Source organism: Bos taurus, chromosome 3 (assembly GCF_002263795.3).
Source record: "Bos taurus isolate L1 Dominette 01449 registration number 42190680 breed Hereford chromosome 3, ARS-UCD2.0, whole genome shotgun sequence".
In the NCBI taxonomy this organism is placed as follows: domain Eukaryota; kingdom Metazoa; phylum Chordata; class Mammalia; order Artiodactyla; family Bovidae; genus Bos; species Bos taurus.
The window spans coordinates 66,646,480-66,656,138 of NC_037330.1; positions in this window are offsets into that span (position 1 = coordinate 66,646,480).

Below are 9,659 nucleotides of genomic sequence, written 5' to 3' on the forward strand. Positions count from 1 at the left end.
CAGAAATAACCCTTATTTAGCTGAAATCCAGATTAAATCCTTGTAGGAATAATTGGAAATTGAGAACTGGAAAGTGGGAAGAAGAAAAGAAGACAAAATAATATAGTGGGATGAATAAAGTTAATAATAAGTAGATTTTCACTGAGCACCCACTGCGTGCCTGGCATAGTGTCCACTATATTACATGCATCATCTCATCCATGGACACTTAGAGAAAATCCTCTGGTTTGGAATCCAACTTACTCTGCATCTCCAAGGTTACGGTAAATAAAAGAGTAAAGAAACAAAAATAATGTGAACAGTAAACTAAATTAACATAAGTCCTTCTATACTAATATAAATATTAAAAAGCTGTGTAGGATTTAGAAAGTCTCAGAAGTCACATATTTTAATCATTCAAGAACTATATTCAAAACTGAAAATAGTAATTAGTTGGCATGTAAGCCCTTGATGACTCTTCAGAGTTGGCCAAATAATTTCCTTTATACGGAACCCAAAATAGTATTTAGAGCAAAGACTGTTTAGAGTAACAAATATTTTTAATGAAAATAATAACTAAGTAACCTTTGAATGTGAGCATGTCAAGACATAGCAAAGGCAAAAAAAGTATTTTTTCTTAGGAAAAATTATCTCATGTAAGAGTAAAAATTCTGGAGCAGTTATATGTCAAAAATATGAAATCTGAGGTTGATCTACTATCCATTTGCTGGGGGAAAAGGTAACAGATTGTAAGCACCTGATAGTCATTAGTGGTGACGAGATAATTGTCCCCAACTGTTCCATTTTTAATTTGAAATACATGCAAATAATGAGTTCTCAAACATGCCCAAATATTTTTCATACTGTTCCTTGGTCTTACTGGAAAAATTATAGTAGTAAATGTTATCCAGAAATATTTTGCCATGCTTGATAATTAAAATTAGAATACTGAACTTACCCAGAAAGCTTTAAAACTATAATTTTATCTGAAAACTAATAATCAGTATAATATAATTTCCATCATTTAAGGTAATATAGTTCAATTTTTGGCTTCCCTAGTGGCTCAGTAGTAAAGAATCCACCTGCCAGGCAGGAGATGTGGGTTTGATCCCTGGATTGGGAATATCCCCTGGAGAAGGAAATGGCAGTTTACTCCAATATTCTTGCCTGAAGAATCCCATGGACAGAGGAACTTGGTGTGCTACAGTCCATGGGTTACAAACAGTCAGACATGACTTCAAGACTGAGCATGCACACACACATTTTATTAAACAGAAACGATATGGTGATACTGGGGCCAAGTAAAGACTAGTTAGGAAAAACACAAGCCTGAATCTGCACAGTATTGCTGGCATCAGCCAGAAATGGAAAGCTATTGCATGACATTCCACTTTGGGTGGCCCTGAAACACTTCTTGAAGGGAAATCCCCTCAGTGTGCAGAAATTTAGGCTGCTCATTTGATTGTCCACTTTGCACGGAGAGAAAAATGCCCTGGTATCTACTTAGGCCACATTCTCCTGGATAGTCTTCAGTTCAGTTCAGTTGCTGCCATGTCCAACTCTTTGTGACCCCATGGACTGCAGCAAACCAGGCTTCCCTGTCCATCAACAACTCCCGGAGGTTACTCAAACCAATGTCCATCGAGTCGGTGATGTCCATCTAATAATCTCATCCTCTGTAGTCCCCTTCTCCTCCTGCTTGCGATCTTTCCCAGCATCAGGGTCTTTTCCAATGAGTCAGTTCTTCCCATCAGGTGGCCAAAGTACCGGAGCTTCAGATTCAGCATCAATCCTTCCAATGAATATTCAGTGATTTCAATGAATATTCAATGATTCAGAATATTCAATGATTTCCTTTAGGATGGACTGGTTGGATCTCCTTGCAGTCCAAGAGACTCTCAAGAGTCTTCAACACTACAGTTCAAAAGCATCATTTCTTCAGCACTCAGTTTTCTGTATGCTCCAACTCTCACATCCATACATGACTACTAGAAAAAACATAGGCTTGACTAGACGGACCATTGTTGGCAAAGTAATGTCTCTGCTTTTTAATGTGCTGTCTAGGTTGGTCATAGCTTTTCTTCCCAGGAGCAAGTGTCTTTTAATTTCATGACCGCAATCACCATCTGCACTGATTTTGGAGCCCAAGAAAACAAAGTCTGCCACTGTTTCCCCATCTATTTGCCATGAAGTGATTGGACCAGATGCCATGATCTTATTTTTTGAATATTGAGTTTTAAGCCAGCTTTTTCACTCTGCTGTTTCACTTTCATCAAGAGGCTCTTTAGTTCCTCTTCAATTTCTGCCATAAGAGTGGTGTCATCTGCATATCTGGGGTAATTGATATTTCTCCTGGCAATCTTGATTCCAGCTTGTGCTTCATCCAGCCCAGCATTTCATATGATGTACTCTGCATATAAGTTAAAATATACAGGATGAAAATATACAGCCTTGACATACTCCTTTCCCGGTTTGGAACCAGTCTGTTGTTCCATGTCCAGTTCTAACTGTTGCTTCTTGACTTGCATACATATTTCTCAGGCGGCAGGTCATGTGGTCTTGTATTCCCATCTCTTTAAGAATTTTCCACAGTTTGTTGTGATCCACACAGTCAAAGGCTTCGGTGTAGTCAATAAAGAAGAAGTAGACGTTTTTCTGGAACACTCTTGCTTTTTTGATGATCCAATGGATGTTGGCAATTTGACCTCTGGTTCCTCTGCCTTTTCTAAATCCAATTTGAACATCTGGAAGTTCACAGTTCATGTACTGTTGAAGCCTGGCTTGGAGAATTTTGAGCATTACTTTGCTAGCATGTGAGATGAATGCAATTGCGTGGTAGTTTGAGCATTCTTTGACATTGCCTTTCTTTGGAATTGGAATGAAAACTGACCTTTTCCAGTCCTGTGGCCACTGCTGCGTTTTCCAAATTTGCTGGCATATTGAGTGCAGCACTTTCACAGCATCATCTTTTAGGATTTAAAATAGCACAACTGGAATTCCATCACTTCCACTAGCTTTGTTTGTAGTGATGCTTCCTAAGGCCCACTTGACTTCACATTCCAGGATGTCTGGCTGTAGGTGAGTGATCACCCCATCATGGTTATCTGGGTCATGAAGATCTTTTTTGTGTAGTTCTTCTGTGTATTCTTGCCACTTCTTCTTAATATCTTCTGCTTCTGTTAGGTCCGTATCATGGCTCGCCTTTATTGTGCACATATTTGCATGAAATGTTCCCTTGGTAGCTCTAATTTTCTTGAAGAGATCTCTAGTCTTTCCAGTCTATTGTTTTCCTCTATTTCCTTGCATTGATCCCTGAGGAAGGCTTTCTTACCTTTCCTTGCTATTCTTTGGAACTCTGCATTCAAATGGGTATATCTTTCCTTTCTTCCTTTGCCTTTTGCTTCTCTTCTTTACTCAGCTATTTGTAAGGCCTCCTCAGACAACCATTTTGCCTTTTTGCATTTCTTTTTCTTGGGGATGGTCTTGATCACTGCCTATTGTCATGAACCTCTTCTCATGATCACTGTCATGAACCTCCATCCATAGTTCTCCAGGCATTCTGCCCATCAGATCTAATCCCTTGAATCTATTTGTCACTTCCACTGTATAATCATAACGGATTTGGTTTAGGTCATACCTGAATGGTCTAGTGGTTTTCCCTACTTTCTTCAATTTAAGTCTGAATTTAGCAATAAGGAGTTCATGATCTGAGCCACAGTCAGCTCCTGCTCTTGTTTTTGCTGACTGTATAGAGCCTCTCCATCTTTGGCTGCAAAGAATATAATCAATCTGATTTTGGTATTGACCATCTGATGATGTCCTTGTGTAGAGTCTTCTCTTGTGATGTTGGAAGAGGGCTTGCTATGACTAGTGCATTCTCTTGGCAAAACTCTGTTAGTCTTTGACCTGCTTCATTTTGTACTCCAAGGCCAAATTTGCCTGTTACTCCAGGTATCTCTTGACTTCCTACTTTTGCATTCCAGTCCCCTATAATGAAAAGGACATCTTTTAGGGGTGTTAGTTCTAGAAGGTCTTGTAGGTCTTCACAGAACCATTCAACTTCAGCTTCTTCAGCATTATTGGTTCGGGCATAAACTTGGATTACTGTGATATTGAATGCTTTGCCTTGGAAACCAACAGAGATTATTCTGTTGTTTTTGAGATTGTATCCAAGTACTTCATTTCAGACTCTTTTGTGTGACTATGATGACTACTCCATTTCTTCTAAGGGATTCTTGCCCACAGTAGTAGATATAATGGTCATCTGAATTAAATTCACCCATTCCAGTCCATTTTAGTTCACTGATTCCTAAAATGTTGATGTTCACTCTTGCCATCTCCTCTTTGACCACTTCCAATTTGCCTTGATTCATGGACCTTGATTGAGGACTCACACATCCTCAAACAGATAACTGAGAATAATTTTTAAACATCAAGGTCTTTTTTTCTAGTTGTTTACGCTCTGTTTATCAGTAGCTGATATGCAGGTACATTGTTTGATATATTAAATTATCTTTATTAATAAATATAGTCTCTTCAGCAGAAAAAATTCTTTGAAAAGACTTAATGGGGAGAAATAATGTAAGGTCAGTTGGTATAGAAAGGTTGAAACCAAGACTACAAAATAAATTGCTTCTACCATAAAATATTATGTTTTTTAAAACTTTTGATTGTAAATGTTTTCTGTACTTTTATTTTTATTTTCAAAAGGTAAGAATTTAAAATTCCAAAAATGTGCAGGAATATTATCTCTTATATATGAATCAGCAGCCTAAGAGCTATAGAACCATATGTCCTTTAAATTCTTCATTTGAAAAACTTCAGCCAAATGTAAATTTTTAACTTACTGTAATTTAAAATGTATTGGTAAACTTTTCTTTTAATATCATCCTGTCCATAGTTCATTGGAAAAGACTCTGATGCTGGGAGGGATTGGGGGCAGGAGGAGAAGGGGACAACAGAGGATGAGATGGCTGGATGGCATCACTGACTCGATGGACATGAGTCTCAGTGAACTCCAGGAGTTGGTGATGGACAGGGAGGCCTGGCGTGCTGCGATTCATGGGGTCGCAAAGAGTTGGAAACGACTGAGTGACTGAACTGAACTGAACTGTCCATAGCTAGTATTCTTTATATATTATCTTATTCTATTAGGAAGAAATAAATATTCTCCATTTACAAATAGGCAAAACAAGCCTGAAAAGAAATTTGATTGAGTCTCTATAGCCTGAAAGCCAGGATCAGAGGTCAACACCTTGACATTTTCTAGTTCCATTTTCTTTTTTTAATATTATCTTCTGCCTCTTGGGTATGAATTAGGAAACATTATATCAGCACTGTTTGAAAATTAGATTGTAAATCTTAAATGTATTTTTCTTCTTTTCAGTAAAGGTTCCTGTTTTTCAGGACTTTTATAATTGCTATTCCTTTTTCCTTAAATGCTCTCCTACCAGGTCTTGGACAGCTGCCCCCTTTGCGTCACTGAGGTCTGAGTACAAATGTCACTCTTCACAAAGAGGCATTCTTTGGCTGCACTGTTCTTTCTTTACCAGTCAGTTTCTATCCAACTTTTTTTTTTCCTTAATGCTTATCATCATCCAAAAAATATATTATTTTTAAACGTTTTTATTTTTGGCTTCCATGATTAGAACATAAGGTCTTTAGTGATGGGACTGTATCGTTCACTTCTTCAACAGTGATGTACATACCACATACTCAGTAAAGACTTGTCTAATAACTAAATGGCTTTTTTAAATAAAATGATAAATGAATTTTATTTTGATACTTTGAAAATTTTTAAATGAAAACAATATGTTCTAATAAAAATTTTTAAAAATAAATAAATAAAAATAAAATTTAGAGAATTTGGAAACAACAATATGTGAAAAATAAACTCCTTATAAATCATGAGTTTGAATTTTTTTCAAAAAAGGTAAGCATGTGCTCCAGCTCAGAGTGAGCTGGGGCTCAGACACAGTACTCACTGGATGCCCCCGTCCTGCAGCCTCCTTCCGGCTGCTCTCCCTGCCCGCCTCCTCCTTCCTTCTCTCCCTTCCTCCAGCTCAAGTTCCCTGATGCCTGAACCCAGAGCTGAAATCTGATGGAACCACCACAGTGTTTGCTCCTAGATTCCTGGTTTTCCAGAAGATGAAATACCCAAGGCGGCACTGCTGATCAACCAAGGTAAGGATGGTCTGTTGAATAAATGATACTGTGACCACTGATTGAAAGTGAAAAGTAAACGTGTTAGTCCAGGCTCCTCTGTCCCTGGGATTCTCTAGGCAAGAATACTGGAGAGGGTAGCCATTCCCTTCTCCAGGGGATCTTCCTGGAGATCCGTCTTTGCAGGCAAATTCTTTACTGTATGAGCCAGCAAGGAATATTCAGGTGGAAATAATGAAACTGGAGGCCTGCCTCATACCATACAGAAAAAGTACTTCTAGGTAGATTAATATTTTTAAAACATTGAAAACATTTTTTAAAAATATATTAATAAGATTTTTTGGACTTCAAGATAGGTAAAGATTTCTGAAGACACAGAAAGTCCAGATTATACAAGAAGTGATTGAGAAACCAGATTACATTAAAAATTAATAGTTTCTATTCACCAAATAATGCCATGAAGAAAACCCAGAAGACAAACCACAACCTTGAAAGACATATTTGCAAACACATTTAATCAATGAGCTTCCCTGGTGGCTCAGATGGTAAAGCGTCTGCCCGCAATGTAGGAGACCTGGGTTCGATCCCTGGGTTGGGAAGATCTCCTGGAGAAGGAAATGGCAACCCACTCCAGTACTCTTGTCTGGAGAATCCCACGGATGGAGGAGCCTGGTAGGCTACAGTCCATGGGGTCGCAAAGAGTCGGACACGACTGAGCAACTTCACTTTCACTTTTCAATTAATATACAGAATATACAGAACTACAATAAGAAAACAGAAATAACCCAATAAAAAATGAAAAAGTCAGGGACAGTCATTTCATTTCACCAAAGAGAGAACACCACTGAGCAGTAAGCAGGTGAGAAGCTGCTCACTCATCGGTAGTCAAGGAAATGCAAAAGAAGAACAGGATGAGATGCTGTTTTTACATCCAGTTTATAAGAGCTCTGACAATATGATTTTAACTACTTTGGAGAACAGAAATTATCATGTGAACTTGGACACATCCTAAGATATGTCTTTTCTCTTCAGGGTATTTACCCTAAAGAAATTTCTGCACGTGTGTGCTGAGGGCAATCAACGGACAAGAATTTTCTCAGCAGTGTTGTACATGGTAAGCAAGACCCAAAGACAACCCAAATATCCATCTTTGGTACGTGGTGTGTGCTTATACAGTGGAATAGTATCCTGCAATAAAAATGAACTCCAGTTCCAGGAAACGAAACAGATAAATCTCAAAGACATGTTGCTGCTGCTACTGCTGCTAAGTCACTTCAGTCTGCGACCCCATAGACGGCAGCCCACCAGGCTCCTCTATCCATGGGATTTTCCAGGCAACAGTACTGGAGTGAGGTGCCATCACCTTCTCCGCAAAGACATGTTAAGCAACAGCAAAACATAAAAGGAAATATGAATCTCACCACGGAACACTGAAAAACATACAAACCAAATATATTATTAGGAATACAGAAGAAAGTATACCAAAAGCCAGAAAAAGATTACTGTAAAATCAGGTCACTGGTCACCTGTAAGGGAGAGAAGAGGTTAGTGCTGGAAAGGGTACACAGGGTGCTTTGGGGTCCTAGAAATGTTCTAATAATTTTTTTGCCTTGCTGGTATATGGGATCTTAGTTCCCTGAGCAGAGATTGAACCCACACCTGCTACAGTGGAAGCACAGAGTCTTAACCACTGGACCACCAGGGAAGTCTCCAGTGTTCTAATTCTTGACTTGGGAAGAAAAACAAGCTAGATTCTGTGTGCACTAAAAGATAGCACACTGCTCACATTTCCTGGAGGAGACTTCGGTAACCACACCTAGTTGTAAGGGAGGCTGGCATTGTAGTCTAGCTGTCTGTGTCCACTGCTCCTTCCCTCAGCTCCTGACATCTGAGCAGGTACCAGTCAAAATGTTGTTGAATGAATACTGGCTGTGTGACTCTGGACAAGCAAATCAACCTCTAAAGACATTTGTCCTCTCTTTACTTAATGCCATGTGATTTTAAACACAGGTCATTATAAAACAACTCTCTGACTATAAATGTAGCACGTGCTCCTTGAAGAAAATGTTTTAAATTGAAAAATTAAAATGAAGGCAACAGTTATCCTTAATCTCACCATCTCAAAGTCTTCACTGTTATACATTCTGATTTCTTTTTCTGCAGTCTTTTTTCTTCCTTTTCTAAATTTATATTTATCTATTTGGCTATGCCGGGTCTTAGTTGTGGCATGCAGGATCTTCAGTCTTTGTTGCAGCACATGGGGTCTTTCGTTGCAGCATGTGGGATCTAGTTCCCTGATCAGGGATTGAACTTGGGCCCCCTGCATTGGGAGCATGGAATGTTAACTGCTGGACCACTACGGAAGTCGTTCCAGTCTTTTTCTATAGATACACTATAGATAGCATCATACCCTAATTTTAAAAATTTGACCTGCTGCAAAAAATAATTTGAAAAGAAAAATTTGAAGTCATCACTCCATAATTTTCCTTCTTAGAAATACAATATTAGAGATTGTTTTACTAAACCTTTTTTTTTTTTTTAAACCTTTTATTTTATCAATGAGGACACCTAAAGCAGAGAAGTTAAACCACCTGCCCAAGGTCACAAATGTTGGTTATTAGTAAAACCTGATGCCTAATAGTATTCTTCCCACCAATGTTTTGTTTTCCTTCATTAGTAGATCATATTTTAAATAGACCACCCTCTAGTGCTATATTATTATGCAGTTTATTTCAGCCTATACTTCAGAAGTAAACAAAAAATTACTCATTAAAAAAAAGAATAAAGGCACATTCATAGTCTTTCTCCAAAGACACTTGTTAAAATATATCATTACTAGCTTAGGCATCTTAAAAATTGCACTAATACAAACAACTAAAATATATTATAAGCAACTACCAATCACCCTTATAAGAAGCTTTTTTAAATCTATTAGGATTTAAAACTTATGTGGTTCTGGTATGAGACAGTAATGATCTGCTCCACAGATCCACTCCCCAATGAGACTGGTGAAAATTATTTTTAAAAACAACTATTTAAAGTCTCTGGAAATTGTTCTAATGGCCTATAGCACATAAAGAAAGAAACATTTATTCAAGGAAAGCCACTACAATTTTATAAGAATAGTGAGAATCTGGTATTTGAACCAAGAACCACACTACCCCTCCCTCTTCCAACTCAGTGAGATGGAAATTCCACTCCAGACCACCACAGCCAAGAGAACCCTGTTTCTCCAATGGGAGAAATTATAAGCCAGTCAGAAGATTATCTTCTAGGAAGTCAGGATGCAAGTATTTCTCATATTGTCCTGTTATCTGTTGCTGAGGCTAAGTTCTGAGTGCGTGCAAGGGAGAGTTGGGGGCTTCCCTGGTCGCTCAGTGGTAAAGAATCTGCCTGCAATGCAGAAAATGCAGGAGACATGGGTTCAATCCCTGGTTGGGAAGATCCCCTGGAGGAGGGCATGGCAAGCCACTCCAGTATTCTTGCCTGGAGAATCTCCAAGGACAGAGGAGCCTGGA